Raw genomic sequence first — 24415 nt, 5'->3', positions numbered from 1 at the left:
TTCTCTGTATTTCCTGAATTTGAATGTTGGCCTGTCTTGCTAGGTTGGGGAAGTTCTCCTGGATAATATCCTGAAGAGTGTTTTCAAGCTTGGTTCCATACTCCCCGTCACTTTCAGGTACACTAACCAAAGATAGATTTGGTCTTTTCACATAGTCCCATATTTCTTGGAGGCTTTGTTCATTTCTTTTTACTCTTTTTTTCTCTAAACTTCTCTTATTGCTTCATTTCATTCATTTGATCTTCCATCATTGATAACCTTTCTTCCACTTGATAGAAATGGCTACTGAAACTTGTGCATATGTCATGTAGTTCTCGTGCCATGGTTTTCAGCTCCATCAGGTTATTTAAGTTCTCTGTGCTGTTTATTTTTGTTAGCCATTCATCTAATCTTTTTTCAAGGTTTTTAGATTCCTTGAGATGGATTCGAACACCCTACTTTAGCTTGGAGATGTTTGTTATTATTGATCTTCTGAAGCTACTTCTGTCAACTCGTCAAAGTCATTCTCCATCCAGCTTCATTCCATTGTTGGTGAGGAGCTGCGATCCTTTGGAGGAGAAGAGGTGCTCTGGTTTTTAGAATTTTCAGCTTTTCTGCCCTGGTTTCTCCACATCTTTGTGGTTTTATCCTCCTTTGGTCTTTGATGATGGTGACCTACATATGGGGTTTTGGTGTGGATGTTCTTTTTGTTGATGTTGATGCTATTCCTTTCTGTTTGTTAGTTTTCCTTCTACAAATCAGGACCTTCAGCTACAGGTCTGTTGGAGTTTGCTGGAGGTCCACTCCAGACCCTGTTTGCCTGGGTATCACCAGCAGAGGCTGGAGAACAGCAAATATTGCAAAACAGCAAAAGTTGCTGCCTGATGCTTCCTCTGGAAGCTTCATCTCAGGGGGGCACCCAGCTGTATGAGGTGTCAGTTGGCCCCTATTGGGAGGTGTCTCTCAGTTAGGCTACTCAGGGGTCAGTTACCCACTTGAGGAGGCAGTCTGCCCATTCTCAGATCTCAAACTCCATGCTGGGAGAACCACTGCTCTCTTCAAAGCTGTCAGACAGGGACATTTAAGTCTACAGAAGTTTTTGCTGCTTTTTGTTCAGCTATGCCCTGCCCCTAGAGGTGGAGTCTACAGAGTCAGGCAGGCCTCCTTGAACTGCAGTGGGTTCCACCCAGTTTGAGCTTCCCAGGCACTTTGTTTACCTAGTCAAGTCTCAGCAATGGCAGACGCCCCTCCCCCAGCATCCCTGCCACCTTGCAGTTTGATCTCAGACTGCTGTGTTAGCAGTGAGCAAGGCTCTGTGGGCATGGGACCCACCAAACCAGGCGTGGGATATAATTTCCTGATGTGCCGTTTGCTAAGACCATTGGAAAAGCACAGTATTAGGACAGGAGTGTCCCGATTTTCCAGGTACCCTCTATCACGGCTTCCCTTGGCTAGGAAAGGGAATTCCCCGACCCCTTGCACTTCCTGGGTGAGGCAATGCCCCACCCTGCTTCAGTTCATACTCTGTGGGCCGCACCCACTGTTCAATAAGTGCCAACGAGATGAACCCATTTCTAAGTTGGAAATGCAGAAATCACCGGTCTTCGTCCCTCATGCTTGGTGCTGTGGACTGGAGCTGTTCCTATTCAGCCATCTTGAGTGGTCCAAAATAGAAAATTTTCATGTGTCAAAGAACGCCATCAAGGAAGTGAAAAAACACAGAATGAAATAAAATGTTTATAATTCAACAATAAAGAGAGAATTTTTGCAATTAAACAATAAAAAAACAGATAACTCAATTAAATAGTGAACAAAATATTTGAAGAGGCATTTCTCCCAATAAGTTATACATGACTAATAAGTACATGAAAACATGCTCAACATTATTAATCATTAGAGAAACACAAATCAAAACCACAATGTCTATTGAGTAGGATGACTATAATCAGTAAAACGAAACACAGAAAATAATCAATGGGACAAAGATATGGAAAAATTATAACCCTCATACATTGCTGGTGAAATGTAATATGGTCCAGCCACTATGGAAAACAGTTTATCAATTCCTCAAAAAGTCTAACGTAGAGTGGCTGAGTGCGGTAGCTCACACCTGTAATCCCAGCACTTTGGGAGGACGAGGCGGGTGGATTATGAGGACAGGAGATTGAGACCATCCTGGCCAACATCGTGAAACCCCATCTCTACTAAACTACAAAAAAAATTAGCCAAGTGTGGTGGCACATGCCTCTAGTCCCAGCTACTTGAGAGGCTGAGGCAGGAGAATCGCTTGAACCCAGGAGGCAGAGGTTGCAGTGAGCCAAGATCGCCAAAATCGTGCCACTGCACTCCAACCTGGCAACAGAGCACAATTCCATCTGGAAAAAAAAAAAAAAAAAGTCTAGCATAGAGTTATGCAAACTAGCAATTCTACTCTTAGTTATATACCCAAGAGAATTGAAAACAAAAGTTCATACAAAAAATTGTACGTGAATGTTTATATCAGCATTATTCTAAATAGCCAAAACATGGTAACAACATAAATGTCCATCGACTAATGAATGGATAAACAAAATGTGACGTGCATATATACATTCCATTGTGTGTATATCTGTGTTCATATATATACATACATGTTTACATACATACAATGGAATATCATTAAGTCATAAAAAGGAATTAAGTTCTGATACATGCTACAACATGGATAAACCTTGAAACATTGTGCTTAATCAGAAAAAATGTCCACATATGGTACTATTTCATTTATATGAAATAACCAGAGCAGAGGATTCCAGACAGTGGGGTAAAAGGAAATGAGGAGTGCCAGGGAATGGATGCAGGATTTCTTTTTAGGTTGATGACAATGTTCTGAATTTAGATGGTGAAGGTTTTACAACCTTGTGAATATACCAAAACCCACTGACACATACACTGCAAAAAGTTGAATTTTATGGTATGTGAATTCTCTTCTTCTCCCTCCTGTACCAGTTAATGACTTGGCAGGAAGGAGATGACCTACTCAGATAACAGTAGAGTTAAAGCAGAAAAATAGGGGAGTTTAAAATACACTAGACTTGGCAACAATGAGGAAGTATTACCATTCTTAGACCTGAAGGAGCAAGGAAAGAAAGGAGTTCCCAGAAGCTAGAAAGCACTATAACTGTAACTGCAGCTGAAGGAGAGGGCAACACAGTCAGAATTAGGCCTCCAGTAGAGGGCCAGCATCCCTGCCAAACAGTGCCATGGAAGCCCCCACTTCCTAGGTGATAAATACTCAAACTTCTTTCTTCTCCCACACACTGATCTCCTACTTGACCCTCCCCAGTTCACCAAACTCAATAGAAGCCAGAAGATAAAGAAGTCCATCTAATGCAGACAATAGCAGTTGGCACAAAGGGACACAGAAATGGAGAACGAAGGATATAAATTACATCCAGAGAAGGCAAAGAGAAGATATAGTTGATTCACTCTAGTCACTGTCTGGACAATGAATTTTGTGGGGGTTGGGGGGAAGGCAGTGAGCAAGAGTAGATATTGGGAAGAGTGGGAAGCTATCCCAGAAGTCCAGGGTAAGATGGTGACTTGAATTGGAGTAATAGTAATAGAAATGAAAGCTCAAGAGAAGCCTCAGGGGTCTTCCTTGATCTTTGTGAAAGTATGTGGGAACAAAACGTGACAAAACACGGAGCAGAAATGTCAAATGACCTAATTTTCTAACTTTTAGAGCAGTATTCAAATCCAACCAAGTTTACTTCACTCCTAATTCAGTGTCATCCAATGTAAAGATAATTTGTGAGACAAAGAGGCCCCACAGAACTGCTTTATAAATTGGCCACCCAGCCCTGGCTTCGTGTTTTACTGGGATCACAGTCTTGAAACCAAGCCTGCAGTGGCTGAGAAAATGCAAATGATTATCTGAAGGACTGTCTCACAAGTTTTGAAACAGAAAAGAGCCCTCCAATAACTTAGTTCAGCCTCAATTTATGAATGAAGAAACTGAGGCCCAATGAATTGCCTTGCTTTGCCCATCTAAAATTGTCCAAGGCTGTAGAATCTAGCTGGGCCTACTGTTAGTCTAATGTGTTTTTAACTGTGAGACTTCCAATGAAAATCTCAGGTCTTTCAGAAACCTCATTGTTGGAAAAGTGATTCCAAACATGATAGTCGTCTTTTGGTCCTCATTCCTGCTAGGCTGGAAGAGAAAAATAAAGCACATGGTTTAAAGTTAGATTAAAATTCCAAAATAATATCAATAGCTTAACATGTTGGTTAAGAATGATCTTTTAGGCATCATTTTTGGGAGCAGTGTATTTATTTTGCACCCAATTATGATTCAGCATGTCAGATTGTATTACTCATGTAGTTTTACCTTCCGATATCACAGTTATAGCTCAATATAGTAAGTACAGATTTCTGGAGTGAAAAGGCAGTTTTTGATTTAACTTTACTTTCACATATGGAGCACACATTGTGGTATCAGTGCAACAGAAAATGAGTTAAGAAAATGCTGAAACCTCCATAGAAATGTGAGGTTGGGCTCTACTGTAGTCAAAATTGAAAGTGTCATATGAACAATGCATCTTGAGGGATTGTCATATTTGTGACTTGTGTCATAACTTCACTTGTCTTACCTGGTGACCAAGAAAACCTTAACAGCCCAAGATCATGTCTGGCAGCTGCCAAATGAAAATCACCTCTCAGCCCCATTTCACTATTTTTTAGTGCTTAGATCCCGTTATATTATACAATTTATTAGTTATGCATTTTATTTTTGGGGTACCTAAGTATACATCAATGATCAGATGGACAGGACCACTCTTAAGTGTTTAGACCCTAAAAAATTTTTCTTGCAGGGCCCTATTTATATAAACAATTTGAATCACCCACAATCGGCACTGTCAGCATCATTCTGGCAGTCCCAAATCACAAGATTCAGAAAAAGAAATTCCACTTGGCCAATGAGAACATCTATTTGCCAGGCTTCCCTTTTGGAAGCAACTTGGCCTGGGACCCCATAGATGACCCTATAGATGCAAGTCCCAGAGCTACTACCCTAGCATCTGGTTGGCTAATGTATGTAGAAGCTGGTGTAGAGTTGGAGAGTGCTGCCTAAAGAAGTGAAACTGGGACTGGACCCATGCACATTCCCGTCTGGGCTCGAATCTGGGTAGGTGCCAGATATAATAGCGGGACTTAACAAATTTCAAGGAAGTCACTCCAAAAGAAGAATCTTCTGAGGTTATAGTCAGGGCAGATGACTTGATTGCCAACACCTAAAGGAAGTTCTAAAGATAGATATAAGCTCTGGTGTCATGGATGTCATTATCACGTAATGGGAAAAGCAGATATTGTCCAAGTATACACAAGTGAAATGATTATTATTACTAGCGACATTGATGTGCTGTGGTAATCCCTAGCCCCAGCTTGAAGGGAATGAATGTTTTCCCAGAGGAAAACATGCATAGATTGAGATTCAAGCATGGTCATGAGCCAGGTGATGAGTGGAGACTTTATGTGTTTTTTTGTTTGTTTGTTTGTTTGTCTGTTTGTTTGTTTTATCAGAGAGCTTGTGTGAAAGCCCTGAATAGGACCACAAGGATGTTGAACCAGAAACTAAAAGCCCAGAATCAATGAAAAGTGTAGAGTCAGGGAAGATGCCCACTGTCGAGCAAGAGTCAGATTAAGGCCATTTTTCCTTCTTGCTTATCATTCTGTATGGCCTTGCTAGTCAAAGTGCAAAACATTGATCAGCAACATTGACATCACCTGGGAACTCACTAGAAACACAGAATATCAGGTTCTTCCAGACTTACTGAAACAGAATTTGCATTTTAACAAGTTCCCCCAGTGATCCATATAGATATTAAAGTTTGAGAAGTACTGGTCTATGATATCCAATTACCTAAGGCACTGTAATATAATTAAGAAGTTGCTATTCAAATCATCTTTGCTACATTTGACCCACATGAGAAGGGAGCCCACTATGGTTTTAGAATAATGTAAGATGTCTTTGGAAGATCTGACTCCCAGTAGCACTATATGAATCTGCACTAATATAAACCAACTTAGAATGAAAAGTTACAATTTCCAAGAAAGAAAGGCTATTCTTTGGCTTGGACTGGGATAGTGGAGACAGCAATTGACCTTCCCTGCCCTCTCAAACAGTGCCTGGAAACTTGAAACACAGTCCTACATTCATCTGTACCTCCCATTCAGAAGTTTACATGTATTTAAGACCAAGTGTTATTCTCTCAAGGTTAATATGTCATTTCAACATTATTTTAAAGGTTAACTTTCTCAGGAACCACTATCTTTATTTAAAAAAAAAAAAAAACTTAGTTAAAATTAAGCAAGTGTATATAGCTATATAAATCAGAAAAAAAGATACCTATGCATATAAAAATGGGATAAAAATATCATTTCTACTAATTCCAAGAGAAAAAGTATATAAAATGCAGCACCAGACATTAGGAAGAATTGCAATTCTTAAAAATGAGAATATTAAAAAAGAAAGAATATATATTGAAAACCCAGGCTTTTTTGCTTTTCTTCATATGAGACAAAAATACTAGCTGCAAAAGTTCATTTAACAAAACCTGTGTATTTATTCCTTCTATAAAGGCATCTAAGAAGTATTAGAATCAATGTACTATTTAATGTTTATTTTTCAATTAATAAATATCTATATAGACTCAAAGATCAAAAAATAGCTCTGAATCTTAGATAAGATTTCTCTTGATGATAATTAACATATTTCTTTAATGAAGATATTTTTCTTTAGATAATGATTATTCCTTAATTCCCACAGCAAGTGTGAAAAACACACACACACAAAGAAAATGAGACTCATTGACAGAGAAAAATGACAGATAGAGTCATAAGAGCCCCATGATTTTAATGAGCTAGATCCAGTAATTTAGGATCCTTTAGGGCTATAATTAAATGAGAGCCAATAGTCTTATATTTCTATGCATATTATTAAGCATAAATATTATTTTTTAAGTGTTTTCTTTTTAATATAGTTTAGTAATTTCTCTAGGATAAATTGACATTTGCTAGAGAATCTATAAGACAATACATAAAACATATTTAGAACAATGCCTGACATGTAATACTCAACACATATTAGCTATTATTACCATCTCATTTTTTCATTATATTTTTAACTAAGAATGTTCAACTATAAACAAAATAGATGTTATATTTTGTCTCCCTTAGAGTCCTTAAATACCTTCATGTCACACACTCCATTCAAGAATTTTCTGATTTTTTGATCCAATCAAAATGTAAACAGTAATACACACACACTCTTCTGCAAAAAACACCATTAATTGTGCTTTCCATCTCGCTATTACTGGTCTTGGGGCTACCAGTGTTCTTCAGAACTTAAGTTACAAAATGCTGATCACATTTGAGTGCTGCTTCTTAAACAGCTAATGGGAAACAGAAAACCACTGTAATGCTACACTATCTTATGAGGGATGTGGCTCCACTTACAGAAATCCGTCCAGCTTCCAGCTGGCACAGAGCCTATAGCTCAAACTAAGTCCCAGATAGAGAATCCCTGAAAGGCAAAAGAAAAAAAAAGTTGACACAAGAGTTCAAGCAGTTTTCCTTTAATCTATTGAACTACATGAAGTACAGCATGCTTAAGGATATAACTAAAAGAAAAGATTCTATGCAAATGTTATCATTAAATAATACTTATGACAATCAAAAATAACTGAGTGACCCTGAAGCATAATAATGAAAGACAATCACATAATAATGATACCATTGGAGGAGAAAATCGATATAAGAAAGAGGCCCCATACACAAAAAATGAGTGGAGAATTTTAGTAAACGTTCACTGCCATGGGTCTGAGAAACTTCTAACACAATTTAGGCATGTACAAGTAAGTTGTATTTGTACTACTTCTCAGTGTCCTCCCTAATCCTCAGAATGGCAAAATCCATGTAATTACATAAAGCACACAGATAGAGAAAAGGCACAGGTTCAATCACCAACTCCAATGAATTGGAACTTGCTACCTAGAGCATGGTTTCGAGAATAATTCGGAGATCATCTCAGTAGAAAAAGGAGGACTATAATCCACTGGTGCCAGGTATCATGGAGAAAGGCAGGGACTAATGCAGAGTGCTTTATAATGTCCAATTCTCATACAGTCTTATTGAAACCATACACTGGCTATTTACTTATTAATCAATTTGGATTTTTGCTATAAAAAATTTATTTTTAAATTAACACAGACCTTCTTGGGAGGCCGAGGTGGGTAAATCACAAAGTCAGGAGTTCAAAACCAGCCTGGTCAAGATAGTGAAACCCCATCTCTACTAAAAACACAAAAAATTAGCCGGGCATGGTGGCAGGCGCCTGTAATCCCAGCTACTTTGGAGGTTGAGGCAGGAGAATCAGTTGAATCACTTGAACTCGGAGGGTGGAGGTTGCACTGAACCCAGATTGTGCCACTGCACTCCAGCGTGGGCGATAGAGTGAGACTCCTTCTCAAAAAAAAAAAATAAATAATAATAATAATAAATAAAAAATACACCTTCTTGCCTAATTAGTTTTTTCCTGACACTATGAGTCTCCACCTTAAACCACTATATTATTCCACATACATGAACATTTCAGAGATTATCACTGGCCTCTGCATCATCAAATTCTTGGACCTTTTCTTAAGATTTAGCCCTTTGGCATCAATGAAGTTTTGATAACTTTCACATTCATTATATGGAACTTTCTCTTCCTTTGTCCTTGTGTGACTTTATCCCCTAGGTTCTCCTCTGTCTGGGATTTTGCAATAAATGTCCTCTATGTAGTCTTTGGCTCCAGTCTCTACTTCTGCCTGACCTGCTCCATTTTGCCAAATTGGTTTTAGAAGACATTTATTTCGTCCTTTTGACCTTTTACTCAAAAGCTCTGTCACATTTATGAGATGAAAGTGGAGCACTTTTGATTGGGCCATTAGTTGTTTGTAATAGGTAGCTCCTACAATGGCCTTTTCAATGGTTTATCCCAATAGAAGTTTATATCTTACTCATGCAAATTCCAATTGAAAGGAGGGGAGGCCCTCTGTTCCCTATGGTTATCACAGACAGAAGTTCTGCCATTTTCAACTTGGGCACCAAAATCAAATCAACAAATGGGAAAGGGAGAAAGTGAAAGATTACACCAAAGGTTTTTATGAACCAGACCTCCCACCCACTTTCCGTTGGTGAGAATAAGTCATTTGGCCACGAAATCTCCAAAGGAGTTTGGAAATGTAATTTATCATGTTTCCAGGAACAAAAAGAAACAAACTTATTGAATAGTTATGTAGTCTGTGTCACAGTTCTCCGCGATTTGTTACACACTAACTGCCTAATGATTTTCAAGTCTCTTTAAAATAAAGTCTTCCATGTCTATTTATTTTCTTTCTTGCTATACTAAGCCTTTTTATATCCCTGTTTCAGCCAATGAGGCTGTTCTTTCCCTTAACTAGTTTCCCTTCTCTGTATATCCAAACTCTATATACCTTTCAAAGTTTGATTTAAGTTTCACATTACCCAGGAAGTTTCTCTCACTTTATATCAGCTTCTTCTAAATAGATAGCAGTAGTTTGGAAAATTACTTATTGGTAGATATTACTTTAAATATTAGAAGGTATAGTGAGGAAACCATGTGTGCACATCCAAGTCAGGGAGTGAACTGCAGGGCTGGTTGGACCAAAAGTTAGCTGCATGTTATACATCACCCGTCTTAGTCCATTCTGGGCACTATAACAAAATACCATAAACTGAGTGGCTTATGTACAACAGAAATTTATTTCTTCTGGTTTTGGAAGTTGGGAAGTTCGAGATCAAGGTGCTGGCAGATTCAGGTCTGGTGAAGGTCAATTTTTTGGTTCATAGTAGCCGCCTTCTCACTGTGTCCTCACACGGTTGAAGGGATGGGATGAGAGGTCTTTTTCATGCCTCTTTTACAAGGGCGCTAATCTAATTCTTGAACACTCTGCTCTCACGATCTAATCACCTCTAAAGGCTCTACTTCTCATACCATAACCTTGAGGGTTACAATTTCAACATATGAATTTTGGGAGGACACAAACATTCAGATTATAGCAGCACTCAAAGGAAACTGGTTTGTTTCAAAGTAAGAACCAACTCTACACACTACTGTGAATTGTGTGCATTTCAAACCAACATAGGAAAAGAACATCTCTCAGTCACACTAATGTGTGACTCTACAACTTTTGGAGTATTAATCCATTCCATGATTGAACAGTTCCTCACTCTTTGGAAACTCCTTGCAATTGACAGCAGTATAGCCCAACACTCATGTTAGTACAGGGCAGCTATTTTCCATAGATATTGGAAGCCAGGCTATTTTAAATAGGTTGGATGATGTGTAATGGGAAAATTTCTGCCATATAACAAAACGGAGAAAGCCAGCATGCAGAAAGCAATAAGAAAACACGGGTTCAGGAAGAAAAAGAGACATAACAAAGAGAAAGCTAAGAAAAGCCTGATGTAGTTATAATTCCTGGTCCATCATTTTCTGAGGTCTAATTCCATCTCCTTTTCTTGGTTCTGAGGTACCCCCTTGTATCCACATAGTCATCTTTCCTTTTCTCCTTTTCCAAGTCAGCAATGTAGTCAAGTGGCCAAGGGCATGGACCTTAGAGTCATAGAGATCCAGATTTGAATTTTAGCTCTGCCGCTTGCCAGGCTTATGACGCTAGGCAAGTTATGCACCTCTCTGAATCTTTGCTTTCTGGTATTTAAGATCTCACAAGGTTAAATAGACACTTTTTGTAAAAAGTCTAACACAGTGGCTTAGACATAATACATGCTCAATAAACGGTAATTGTCATATTTTAAATACTGTACTTCATTTAATATAAAGTGCAATTGACCATAAAGGACATCATGATTAAAATGATGTTAAATAAAATGTGTAAAGATGTGATTCAAGATTGATGGAGTATGCTGTTATTTTTATTACTAAGCCTACGGAAAGTGTTACAGGGCCTTAACAGACTCTTTCATAGGTTGATTCTACTAGAATACAAATAGTTACCAGATCAGGAAGGCCCAGAGCTCTTTTGACTCTTCTTCTCTCCTGCTAGATATGTATTATTAACTTCCAGGTGATTTTCTTATCAGATGAATTCCAAATGTTAGTTATAAATTGAATTTTTGTCTTTGGAAAAATAGCATTTCTCCATTTAGGCCAATGATTCTCAGGTTGGGATGACAAGCAATAATTACTTAAGAATGAAAAAAGTTTTGTACTCTGTTTTTCAATTTCATGTGATAATTAATATGTGAAAGAGAAAAAAGGACATCTCCATTTTCACATGTTAGTTAGAAATAGTAATATTGACAAGATCAAGTAACTGTTTTGATCACTAAATAATTACAGATGCTATAGAATTTTGCAATGGAATAAAATACATGCAAATGTCAAAGTTTTGCATTAGCAAGTCACTGCTTTAAACATATGGAAATTTAATTTAAGACAAATGCCTGAAAAACATCTAATCATAGAAACAATACTAGCATGTAATGCATAAACAGTAGTAGACAGAAAAAGAAAAATATATATACATAATGCTTTACTATATATTACATGAACAAAAATAAGTTTGTTAACTTTTAAAAAATTATAATATTGTATTGTTTATGTTTTCAGGAGTGCCAATAGCTTGTTCAGAGAGGAAAATAGTGATTTGTAATTCTTCAGAAAAATTAAAGTCTTAAGTGCTTATACATTCTCTAGGGATGTAACAAAACATGCTCCAGCAAATTTGCTTCTACCTTTCCAGTTGGAAGAACAGAGTGCAGCAAACATGTTGAATATATCTGTAAAAAATGAAATTCATGCCTAACGCCAAGATATTATGTCTATAAGTAAAAGGCAAGGGAAAGCCTCAGGGGCCTTGCATAACACAACTGTTTTAATTATTTCAACAAACATTTGTTGAACACCTATTCTGGGCCACCTGTTGGATATCGTGATTTCTGAGATGAAATAAAGGATCTTAGCAAGGAATGGAAACTGAACTTATTTCATTGGTGGGATAATAAGGACTTCTGCGCAAGAAAAAGAAAAACAAAACAGCACAATGAGTGAGACAAAATTCTAGCTCTCCCAATTTCAATGTAATTATTACCTCCAATACAAGACTTGGAGGGCACAATTCCTTGGTGTTCTGGCTACAGCTGTGCAGGGAGAGAGACAGGAAATCCATTCACGTATGAAGAGGATGCTTTAGCACAATGGCACAATCTATTTTCTCTCTCCTCACTTTGTTAAGTCCAATTTTTCCAATGAGCACATCAGATATACATGTTACTCACTCAAGACCTATCTGAGGCTCTAATGCATCCACAATATAATGTGAACAAGCTTTTATCTGAAAATACTTGTCATGGAGAAAATAGACAACCATGGGCAAGAAACACGACATTCAACTGTGAGTCACGTAGGAAGATTAACAAGAGCTGGAGTCTTGCTTATGGGAAAACAAAAGTAATTTGGGAAGTTTTAAAAACTACAGAAGCAAGCAAATGATAGATGCTTAATATTTTATAATAAATACATTAAAATTTTGAGGCAACGTCTTTCTATAGAGCAGGGGTCAACGAACTATGATGACCTAAAGGACAAGCCTGGCCCTTTGTCTCCCACAGGTTTTGTAAATAAAGTTCTATTGAAACACGGCTACATTCATTTGTATATGTAGTCTATGGCTACCTTTGATCTATAATAGAGTTGAGTTGTGGCAACATAGATAATATGACCCACAAAGCCTAAAATAACTGGACTTTTATTGAAAAAGTTTGTTTTAACCCCTGATGTAGAATAAGAAACTCTTGAATCCTCATCCCAATTTATTATTTTCATTCATTTTTTTCAAGCTTGGGGTTGCTTGGAATCCAATTTCATCTTCTAAGGCCTGGCTTGCTGAAAAGTAACACCTTTAGATCCAGAAGGAGTCTGCAGAATGAGGAGTGTGTGTGTGTGTGTGTGTGTGTGTGTGTGTGTGTGTGTGCGCACATGCTATCTTGAATGCAGTGAAAGAATTGCTGCCTTCTCTAAGGAGAAGTTTATACTGCAGCAATTTCTTGGAAGAATCATGTGGAAGCAATAGATGCAATGGCATGCCATATAAATGGTGAAACAGGGAGTAAGATTGCCCAACATTCCCAAATGTTTGATGAAGGTGAGAGAAAAAGAAGCAATATGAGTGTGCATATATACTGAAGATTTATAGCAAATATAAGACACCCATTAATCATTAAGGAGGATCCGATTCTCTGCTGGAGGTCTAATGAAAACCTTCAGATAATTTATAAATGAATTTATTTCATATTCTTTTTTTTTTTTTTTTTTTTGACATGGAGTCTTGCTGTATCTCCCAGGCTGCAGTGCAGTGGAACAATCTCGGCTCATTGCAACCTCTGCCTCCTGGGTTCAAGCAATTCTCCTGCCTCATCCTCCTAAGTAGCTGGGATCACAGGCACCCGCCACCATGCCCAGCTAATTTTTTGTATTTTTTTGTGTGTGTGTGTGGAGAACAAAAAATTAATTTTATTGTTGCAAAGGATAATTTTACAATTTCTGGAAGTTCATGCATTTAGAGTTCCATGAAGTTTTAGAGCTACAGATTTATAAATAAAATTTAAAAACTAGTGTCAATTACAAACTCCCATCATCTCATCTAGGGTAGTTCTATCCATACCATCATGATTTTGCTTGTTACAGCATGTAAGTAAGTTAAAAATGAATTCTTATTTATTTATTTATTATTATTATTATACTTTAAGTTCTAGGGTACATGTGCATAACGTGCAGGTTTGTTACATATGTATACTTGTGCCATGTTGGTGTGCTGCACCCATCAACTCGTCAGCACCCATCAACTCGTCATTTACATCAGGTATAACTCCCAATGCAATCCCTCCCTGCTCCCCGCTCCCCCCTCCCCCCTCCCCATGATAGGCTCCAGTGTGTGATGTTCCCCTTCCCGAGTCCAAGTGATCTCATTGTTCAGTTCCCACCTATGAGTGAGAACATGCGGTGTTTGGTTTTCTGTTCTTGTGATAGTTTGCTAAGAATGATGGTTTCCAGCTGCATCCATGTCCCTACAAAGGACACAAACTCATCCTTTTTTATGGCTGCATAGTATTCCATGGTGTATATGTGCCACATTTTGTTGGGCAAAGACTTCATGTCTAAAACACCAAAAGCAACGGCAGCAAAAGCCAAAATTGACAAATGGGATCTCATTAAACTAAAGAGCTTCTGCACAGCAAAAGAAACTACCATCAGAGTGAGCAGGCAACCTACAGAATGGGAGAAAATTTTTGCAATCTACTCATCTGACAAAGGGCTAATATCCAGAACCTACAAAGAACTCAAACAAATTTACAAGAAAAAAACAAACAACCCCATCCAAAAGTGGGCAAAGGATATGAACAGCATTTCTCAAAAGAAGACATTCATACAGCCAACAGACACATGAAAAAATGCTCATCATCACCGGCCATCAGAGAAATGCAAATCAAAACCACAATGAGATACCATCTCACACCAGTTAGAATGGCGATCATTAAAAAGTCAGGAAACAACAGGTGCTGGAGAGGATGTGGAGAAATAGGAACACTTTTACACTGTTGGTGGGATTGTAAACTAGTTCAACCATTATGGAAAACAGTATGGCGATTCCTCAAGGATCTAGAACTAGATGTACCATATGACCCAGCCATCCCATTACTGGGTATATACCCAAAGGATTATAAATCATGCTGCTATAAAGACACATACACACGTATGTTTATTGCGGCACTATTCACAATAGCAAAGACCTGGAATCAACCCAAATGTCCATCAGTGACAGACTGGATTAATTTTTTGTATTTTTAGTAGAGACGGGGTTTCGCTGTGTTAGCCAGGAAGGTCTCAATCTCCTGACCGAAAGTGATCCACTTGCCTTGGCCTCCCAAAGTGCTGGGATTACAGGGGTGAGCCACCATGCCCAGCCTGATATTCATTTTTTCAGTAACAGTTTCACAGGTATGAAACTAGTAGAAGAACATTTTAAACGTGTTTATTAAAGACAGCATTTGTAAGAGGGTTAGGAAACCATGACTAAGTAGAAATAATGCTTACTTATTGAACATTGCACATATAAGCCAGTAATTATTTTTCAACCACTAGTGGTAAGACAGTTTAAAACTTATTTTGCCAATACAAAACAAGATTAATTAAACAAGGAAGGGGTCATATGATTCACAAACATTTATTGAATATGAACCACATTCATGAAAGTCTAATAGTTGATTTAAAAAAGAACACTCACTTCTTCGTTTTAGGACGCTTAGAATATACTGAAGAAGCCAAGGCAATTAACCTCTCCCCACCTCCACACTGAGGTTTTATAATAACAGACACCAAAGCACAACTATTTTTTCTTCCTAATGAGACACACAACATCACCTCTCACAGACTCAACCTTAAGCAATGAGCTCCATCAGACAAATATAATGATAACCAATACTTATTGCCAGTCATTGTACTAAATGCCTTATTTACATTTATTCATTTAATTCTCAGCAACACCCTATAAGGGAGTAATAATTATCATACTTCCTCACATTTAAAACAATGTAGATTGTTATACATGCCATCATGGAATGTACCACCAAGAAAAAAGGTGTTACCAATTAAATTATGATATTCCATCTATTGCAATACTGCACCTAACCTCAGAGAAGTTAATTGTGAAAATTTATACTTATTCGATTTAGTTTTTCATGTGAGAAAACCAGAAGGCAAATAGGTAAATGTTTCTTGCTTGAGGACACTCAACTGGAAAGTGGTATAATAGTGAGTCTGACTTCTTAAACACTGAGCTCCACTGCATATGATAGAAAAGTGAGTGTAACATATTGGATTTTCCAGGAAACACAAAGGTGTTGGTTGCAGGCCCAAACAGCAGGGAACAAAGTTGCAGAAAATTAATATTTGCCACAAAGAAGTCTTCTTGTGCCTTTTGAATTCTTTCTGTACAAGCACCTGTTATTTTAATCATATCTGGAGTTTTCATACCTCCCTCTTATTGCATTATAATCATGAGTTGAGAGAGATCAAGTGAGAATAAGAGGGCAAGACCAGTCCATAAGTATGTGTTAATTTAGAACACGTTGGGAAAATATTATTACCACACAGACAGCACTTCAATATAGCAAAAGCATCTGTGAGTATATATGACACTAAAATTGATAACATTTAACTGGTATGTATTTATATATTTATATTCTATAATAATATATAGAGTTATAAATTACACATTTTAATGCACCTAAGATTCTTTTGCAAAGGTCTTTGGGATGACAATGTTAAGTAAGATAGGGAACACCTGTATATATATTATATATCAGATATTTTATAAGTCGTTACTTACAGGGAAAAAGAAGAGCTGAAAAGCTGTCAACTGCCTAAGGGCCAAGACTGTGTGTTGGCCACTACTTAGCATAGCACCATCCACAATAAGTGTATTTGAAGCAAATTTATGGGTTTTTATATCTTCATCATAAAAGCACTTGTTCTTCATTTTGCAAGTCCTTACATTGTAGTAAAAGTATGTTATCATGCATATCACATATAATAAGTATCACACATGGCTGAATATGACTTCTCGGTGTGAAATGCAAGTTTCAGGATTTCCACTATAACTGTGAAACTAAAGCAAATTTTCAATTGTTTATGACCTCAATGGGCCAGAAAACGAGAGAACCAACCTGTCAGTATGAAATGCAAGTTTCAGGATTTCCAGTGTAACTGTGAAGTTGAAGTAAATTTTCGATTGTTTATTATCTCAATGGGCCAGAAAAAAAGAGAACCTTCACATATTCCAGATACCCTTAGCAATCAAACAGGTAGGTCTACAATTTGTAAACTTATTATTGACACAGAAGAACAAGAGAAGTTGCTTGATGAGATCCACTTGGGATGAGACTAAGGCCACCCTAGATCATATGTTTTAGCTTATCCAGTCCCACAGAATTTGAACCAAAAATGAAACTTCATTGCCTTGCATCATGTTTAAACTGAATTTTCCTTTCTAAAGCCAGAATTGATTTCATTCTAATTGCAGTTATTTTGTCCTATCTCATCCCCTATAATCAAAGTATCATTTTAAAATGTTAAGAAACTGTAGACATCAAGAGTAATTGGAAATGAAACAAAATGTAACAATTTGATCTTTCATGAGTTAGTCTTCATATCAAAATATAAACTGAAAGAGGATTTTATATCTGGCATGCTCTGGATGCAATGCTAGCAAAGTTATGGAACCAAAGTGGAAAAGTGGCAGAGGGCAGAAAAGTAAAAATTAAAAGTCTGTGTAGAACAATGATTGTTTACTTAAAATGCAAGGGATATTCTTTTGAAGTGAATATTGTCCTAAGTGTTAAGCCAAAACCAAAATTATATGAATGGAAAGAAAGTAAAGGCTTTGAGTCCCTGATGGATTTTTTAAATTCCTGTGGAAAGTTTGATGGACTATCTTTCTTCTTATAAATAAACTATTGTGGTTTTGAGACATGTGTTGTGTCTTGGTTTATTTAATTCTGAAGAGCAGAAAAAAGATCACTTGGTGGGTAATACACAATATATTGGCATTCAAAGTAAATACAACACATCATGTTTAAATTAAAAAAGATTTGCCTCAGAATAAAAGCCAAAACATAAAAAAAAGACATTGTGCTTGTGAAGGAACTCCAGTATCTGTAAAAATGATTTAAACTAAATTATAAAAAAAGAAATATTCCTCACTGAGCAGATAAACTCAACCTACTCAGTTTGATTTTAAAATTATTAAACATTTTCTCCATTAATAAAGAGGACAAAATGTCCAGCTTAATTTTAAAAATTATTAGAACAGAGATGCTTCTTGGGCATTTATTAGGTAGACTCTCATCTAATTCATATTTCAAAAATTTCCTCATAGGTTTTAAAGACATACCTCAAAGCAACCTATGATAAAATTGACTCAAACAATAAATATAATATATGATTGTTTGCTATTTAGAAAACATTTTGTTTTTTAGAGTTACAGAGGCTTTGGCTTCATTTTAATTCTAAATTAATCTTTATGTTAATAGTCCTTAGAAATACAGATATTTGAGAGATTTTCTTCAGTCATATTCATTTGACTTCACCTGAGCATTCCAATACTATATATGTAAACAAACACATAGATAGTCATATATATAAACTTTGTATATAAAGTCTATATATATATACACACACACATGACTTTTATGTCAGTTTTGAAATGTTTAAAACTGCCAAAAATATGTAGAAAGAAGCAATGTAAAAAGAAGCAAAACGGGATAGAAAACTTTTTAAAAAATGATATTTAACTGGCCCTAAGAGTATGATATCTCCAAATTTATACCAATTTTGAAAGCCTAATAGAATCAATGTCTTACCTTATATGATATAGAATCCAGATATCCTTACTGAAATATAACTAGGCATTCCTCATCAATACTATATTTTTTCCTTTACGGAGTCTCTATGAGGAAAAAAAAAAAAATCTGCTTTTCCTCTGCTCCCACCCCACTACAATCAACATAGAAGACTTCTGTGAACAAATGTTAGGAGATTTTTCCTCACGCACCAAGCAAGCAATCAATTATGTGGTGGACACCAGCTGGGTATCCTCCCATTTAATTCCGACACTATCTACACTGGAGAAAGTTTCAGATCCCACAAGTTGAGGACTTAGTTCCACAAGATTGCCCCCAGCTTTTGATGCCAAATGCAAGCCTCAGGTTGTTTTACCTGTGTTTCTCATGGACAAGCTATAAATTGGGGTTCCCATGACTCCCTTGTTGGATTCAATTAATTCGCTAGAGTGGTTCACAGAACTCAGGGAAACACTTATGTTTACTGGTTTATTACGAAGTGTATAAATGAAGAGATGGATAGGGTGAGGAACTTCCAGCTCCCCCCTACCCACCGTCGCCCCCAGGCACATCATCTTCCAGAAACTTCCATGTGCTCAGTTATTTGGAAGTTTTGAACTTTTGGGTTTTAATAGAACATTATTATGTAGGTTGATTACATCATTAAATACTGGTAATCAACTTAACCTTCAGCCCTTCTCCCCGCCCTGAAAGTTGGTGGGGAGTGGGGCTGATAGTGCCAATACTCTAATCATGCCTTGGTCCTTGTGGTGACCAGTTGCCATCCTGAAGCTACTAGGGGCTGCTAGACATCAGTCAACTCATTAACATACAAAAAGACATCACCATCACTTTGGAGTTTCCAAGGATTTTAAGAATCATATACCAGAAAACAGGAATGAAGATCAAATACATATTTTATAATATAAGAGATCCTAGCCAATTATTCCACTAGTCATTCTGGTGGAGGGGGTGACAGGAATAAACAGAAGAGAAAATTTACACACACACAGATTGAGAAACAAAGTTAGGATACTGGCTATCCAATATCTTTGACTGAAGTATCTTTGGAAAAAAAGGTACAACATCTGCATTTATAACTAACATAGAAACCATCATGTTCATTTATATTTAGTCTTTTATGCATCTCTTCCATTTTACAAGGTGCCCAAATTAGAACAAATTTGCCCCCATAAAAAAAAAAAAATCCCATTTTATCTTTGAAAGTGTTTGAAGTCATAGCATTGCAATGTATTTCCAGTGTTGGAAATTCCACATATCCATATATACTTTTTCATACCTTACCTCCAGCAAAATTTCCCAGAATTGTTGTCAGAGGACCAACAGCATCAGAATTAATTGGACACATTTTGAAAATACAGATTCTTGGGACAAAGCCCAAATCAATAGAGTCAGAACCTCCCTAGGTGGAATCCAGAAAGCTAGAGATGTTTTATAAGTTGCCCAAATGATTCTTGTGGATACTCCATTTTGAGAACCACTTATAACAGTTATTCAGGGGCCACAGAGAAGGAAGAAATGAAGGGTACAAAAGCTAACTTTGTGGATACATAGAACAAGAAAAAGCATAAAAAAGCAATTCAAAGTAATAAAGTGATCATAAATAAGGGCTAACCTGCAGAACTCCAGTTCAGATAAGCGATAAAAGATTAGGATGGATAAATAGACTGATCTACAGAAGATAGATATTCCTGATGGATCAAGGCCATTAGATACCTAAGGAAAAAAACACAAGTTTTGGGATAGGATAAATTTCCTCTTCCAAATTACTTGCTTATAAGCTGTGCACATTATTTTCCTTTTTATTTATTGATTTTTTTAGATGGAGTCTCGTACTGTCAGCCAGGCTCGAGTGCAGTGGCACCATCTCGGCTCACTGCAACCTCTGCCTCTCAGGTTCAAGTGATTCTCCCACCTCAGCCTCCTGAGTAGCTGGGATAACAGGCATGTGCCACCACGTCTGGCTAATTTTTGTATTTTTAGTAGAGACGGGGCTTCACATGTTGGCCAGGCTGGTCTCGAACTCCTGAACTCAAATGATCCACCTGTCTCAGCCTCCCAAAGTGCTGAGATTACAGGCATGAGCCACCATGCCCAGCCTATTTGCCTTTTTATTATACAATTGTCAGTATTTTCCAAGACATTGTGAGATCTTGTCATAAAAAACTAGTTTTATTAAGCCAAACTTTTCGGTGTTATTTGTAATGATTTAGGCACTGAATTCTGAAGTTTAGTTTTTAATACAGGGAGGGGTTTTATGTGAGGTGGCTGCCCCATGGTGAGGTGATGATTTCAATATATTAAATGAAAGAAGAAATCACTTTTCTAAATTTTCCTAATCTGAAAACCCAATAGCTAACCATCTCTCAAATGAGCTTAATGAGCTCAACTAGGTAACAAAGAACCACCCCATTAACATGCCTAGTATTCATATAGAATTTCAGTAATAAAATTATAGGTTTAACTTTGGACATAATTAGTGAAAAATGTTTTCACTCAAAATATCACTATATTTCAAGCTATATTTGAAAATAATTTTTCATCGAGCAATAAAGATTTAAATTGACTTACCAGTTAATACATGTTCAAAAACATTTTTGGATGGATGAATTCATTGATAAATTGCCAATAAATCAATACATCAATGCATGCTCATTCAACCTTTGTCACTTAAGGGAAGTGAAAAATCATTGATATTTTAGTAGTTTAACATTGAGAAGTAAATATTCTAGTAACCTTCTTTAGTAACCTCCTTTAAATTATTCGAATTAATATGGTTAAATAGAATTCAGAGATTTCATGAAAATTACTTTTTTCCCCCCAATTTGATACTTATTTTTGTGTCAAGATTGCTACCAAGACTCTGGCAGCTGAGGCCATGGAGTCATGAAGACCAGACTCTAGTGGCATAGTGCCTTGTTTCAAACCTTACTATCCATTTTATGTGGGACTTAAGAGTAATAAATTTGAGTATCTATGCCCCACTGCCTTTCCTATAAAATGGGGATTATTATGCTAACAGTAACTGCCTGTAAGACTATAAGGAAATCTAAAGAAATGACTCATTCTTGGTGCACAGAATGTCCCCAATAACAATTTTTTATGATTGAGACTTTTTTCAATTTTTATTTTCATCACAGCAAGCACATTTTGTTCACTGTTTACCATCAAAAAATTTTCTTTTTAATTTTAAAATTATTATAGTAATATACTTCTTTCTATTGGTATATATGTATATGTATGTAAGATTATTTTTGAATAAAAATGTTGAGTAGCAAAATTTAGTTTGAAAGCCAACAAAATATTTTTTATTTTAATCAAGAAATCAAAGTGTATCTAGCTTACATATGTCATCTAGTTTGCTTTCTAATAATTCTGTAAATTATGGATTATTATTTGTATTCCCAATTATAGATGAGGTAAGTGAGCCTCAAAAAGCAAGATTCTTTCCCTCAGCCACGAAGCTAGAAAATGCACAGAGCCATGATTAAAACGTTTTGAGAAGATAGCAGAATAGGACTCTCTAGCATTCATTCCCACACAGAAACATCAATCTGAACAACTATCCATACACAAAAAATACCTTCACAAAAGCTGAGGAAAACAGGTTAGAGATCACAGCACCTAGGTGTAGTACAGAAATAAGAAAAGATGCATTAAATAGGGCAGAAAAGATAGTTTTACATTACCCACATCACCCCCTCCCAACCCCAGGCAGCATAGCTCAGAAAGAGACGCCCTTCACTTGAAGAAAGGAATAGCAGACTTTGCCCTGCATTCCAATGCCAGGCCCAATCCAGTAAAACCCAGTGCTGATCAGGCTCCCACAGCCTCAAACTTTAGGCCAGTATCCATGGTCTTAGTCTCCAAGCCCATCCAGCCCCAGGCCAGATCCCACAGGCCCTGGCTCCAGGCAAGCCTTGAAATCTTGGTCTCCAGGCCCATCCCAGCACCAGGCTGACTTCAGTAGCCCCATATTTTGGGTTTAACTCAGTGCCAAGCTAAGCTCAAAGACACTGGAATTCAGCTTGCTCACCAGCTGTCCCAGAATTCTCACTAACCTGTTCAACGAATTCAGGAGCAATCCCAATCTTGAAACATGTCATAGAACTTGCCCATAATCCTGGACAGGCTGACTGGTGAAAGCCTTTCTCAGGCAAAGCCAGTCTTCAAAAACTCAAATAAATCCCTACTTCTTCAAATGTGTATTCATTACTATAAGGCAACAAGAGACATAAAAAATTAGGAGACATACCACTGAAAAAACATAAAAATCTCACAGTAGCTGATCCCAAAGAAATAGAGATATACAAATGGTCTGACAAATAACTTGAAAAATTATTTTAAAGAAGCTCACAAAACTTAAAGAAAATAAACTACTCAATAAAATCAGAAAGACAATGAATGACCAAAGTGAGAAATTTAACAGAGATATTGAAATTATTTTTAAAAATCAAAATTCTGGAACTGAAAAATATAATAAATGTAATGAAAAATGCAATCGAGAGCATTAACAGTGAATTGACTAAGGAGAAGAAAGATTCTGTGAACTCAAAGACATGTTACTTGGAAATATACAGTTAGAGAAGAAAAAGAATGAAAAAGAAATAAAGACAGATGTGTGGAACAGCATTAAAAGAGCAAACTTTCAGGTCATAGCAGTTCACAAAGAAGAAGAGAAAAACAAAGGAAGAGAAAGCTTATTTAAAGACATAATAATTGAGGCTGGGCATGGTGGCTTATGCCTGTAATCCCAGCACTTTCAGAGGCTGAGACAGGTAAATCATTTGAAATCAGGTGTTCAAGACCAGCCTTGCCAACATGATGAAACCTTGTCTCTACTACACATACAAAAATTAGAAAGAGGTTATGGTGTGTGCTTGTATTCCCAGCTAGTTGGGAGGCTAAGGATGGAGATTGCTTGAATCTGGGAGGCAGGGGTTGCAGTGAGCCGAGATCATGCCACTGCACTCCAGATTGGGCAACAGAGTGAGACTCCATCTCCAAAAGATAAAAAGACATAATAGCTGAAAACTTTCCAAATCTGAGGAAAGATATAAATGTTCTTGTAAAGGGAGGCCAAAAATGTCCAGTCATGTTCAATCCAAACAAGACTAAACCAAGATATAATCAAACCATCAAAAGTCAAAGACAAAGAGAGGACCCTAAAAGAAGCAAGAGAAAAGAGGTACATAACATATAAGGGGACTCCAATAAACCTAACAGCAGATTTCTCAACAGAAACATTGCAGGCAAGGAGAGAGTGGATATATTCTAAGTGCTGAAGAAAAATACTGGCAACCAAGAATACTGTATCTGGTAAAGTTGTCCTTCAGAAATGAAGGAAAAATAAAGATTTTCTCAGACAAACAAAAGCTGAGGGAGTTTCTCTAATACAGACCTGTATTAGAAAAATGCTAAAGAGTTTTCTTCAAGCTGAAAGCAAATTACTCTAATTGATAACACCAAAACATAAGAAACTATAAAACAAACTGGCAATAGTAAGTATACAGTCACATTCAAAATATCCTAATACTATAATGGTACTGTGTACCCACTTACATCTTTAGTATGAAGGTTAGAAGACAAAACTATTTAAAATAATAATAACTACAATAATTTTCAAAAATTTATACAATAAAAATATGTAAATTTTGACATCAAAATAAATTAAAAGACACAGACTAGCAAATTGGATAAAGAGTCAAGACACATTGGTGTGTTATATTCAGGAGACCCATCTTACATACAAAAACACAAACAGGCTCAAAATAAAGGGATGAAGGAATATTTACCAAGCAAATGGAAAGCGAAACAAAAAAGCAGGGGTTGCAATCCTAGTCTGTGACAAAACAGACTAAACCAACAAAGATCAAAAAGACAAAGAAGGGCGTTATATAATAGTAAAGGGAACAATTTAAAAAGAAGAGCTAACTATTATAAATATATA

Source organism: Macaca mulatta, chromosome 6 (assembly GCF_049350105.2).
Source record: "Macaca mulatta isolate MMU2019108-1 chromosome 6, T2T-MMU8v2.0, whole genome shotgun sequence".
NCBI classification, from domain to species: domain Eukaryota; kingdom Metazoa; phylum Chordata; class Mammalia; order Primates; family Cercopithecidae; genus Macaca; species Macaca mulatta.
The sequence above is the reverse complement of the archived record's forward strand: the minus strand, read 5'-3'. Positions refer to the sequence as shown.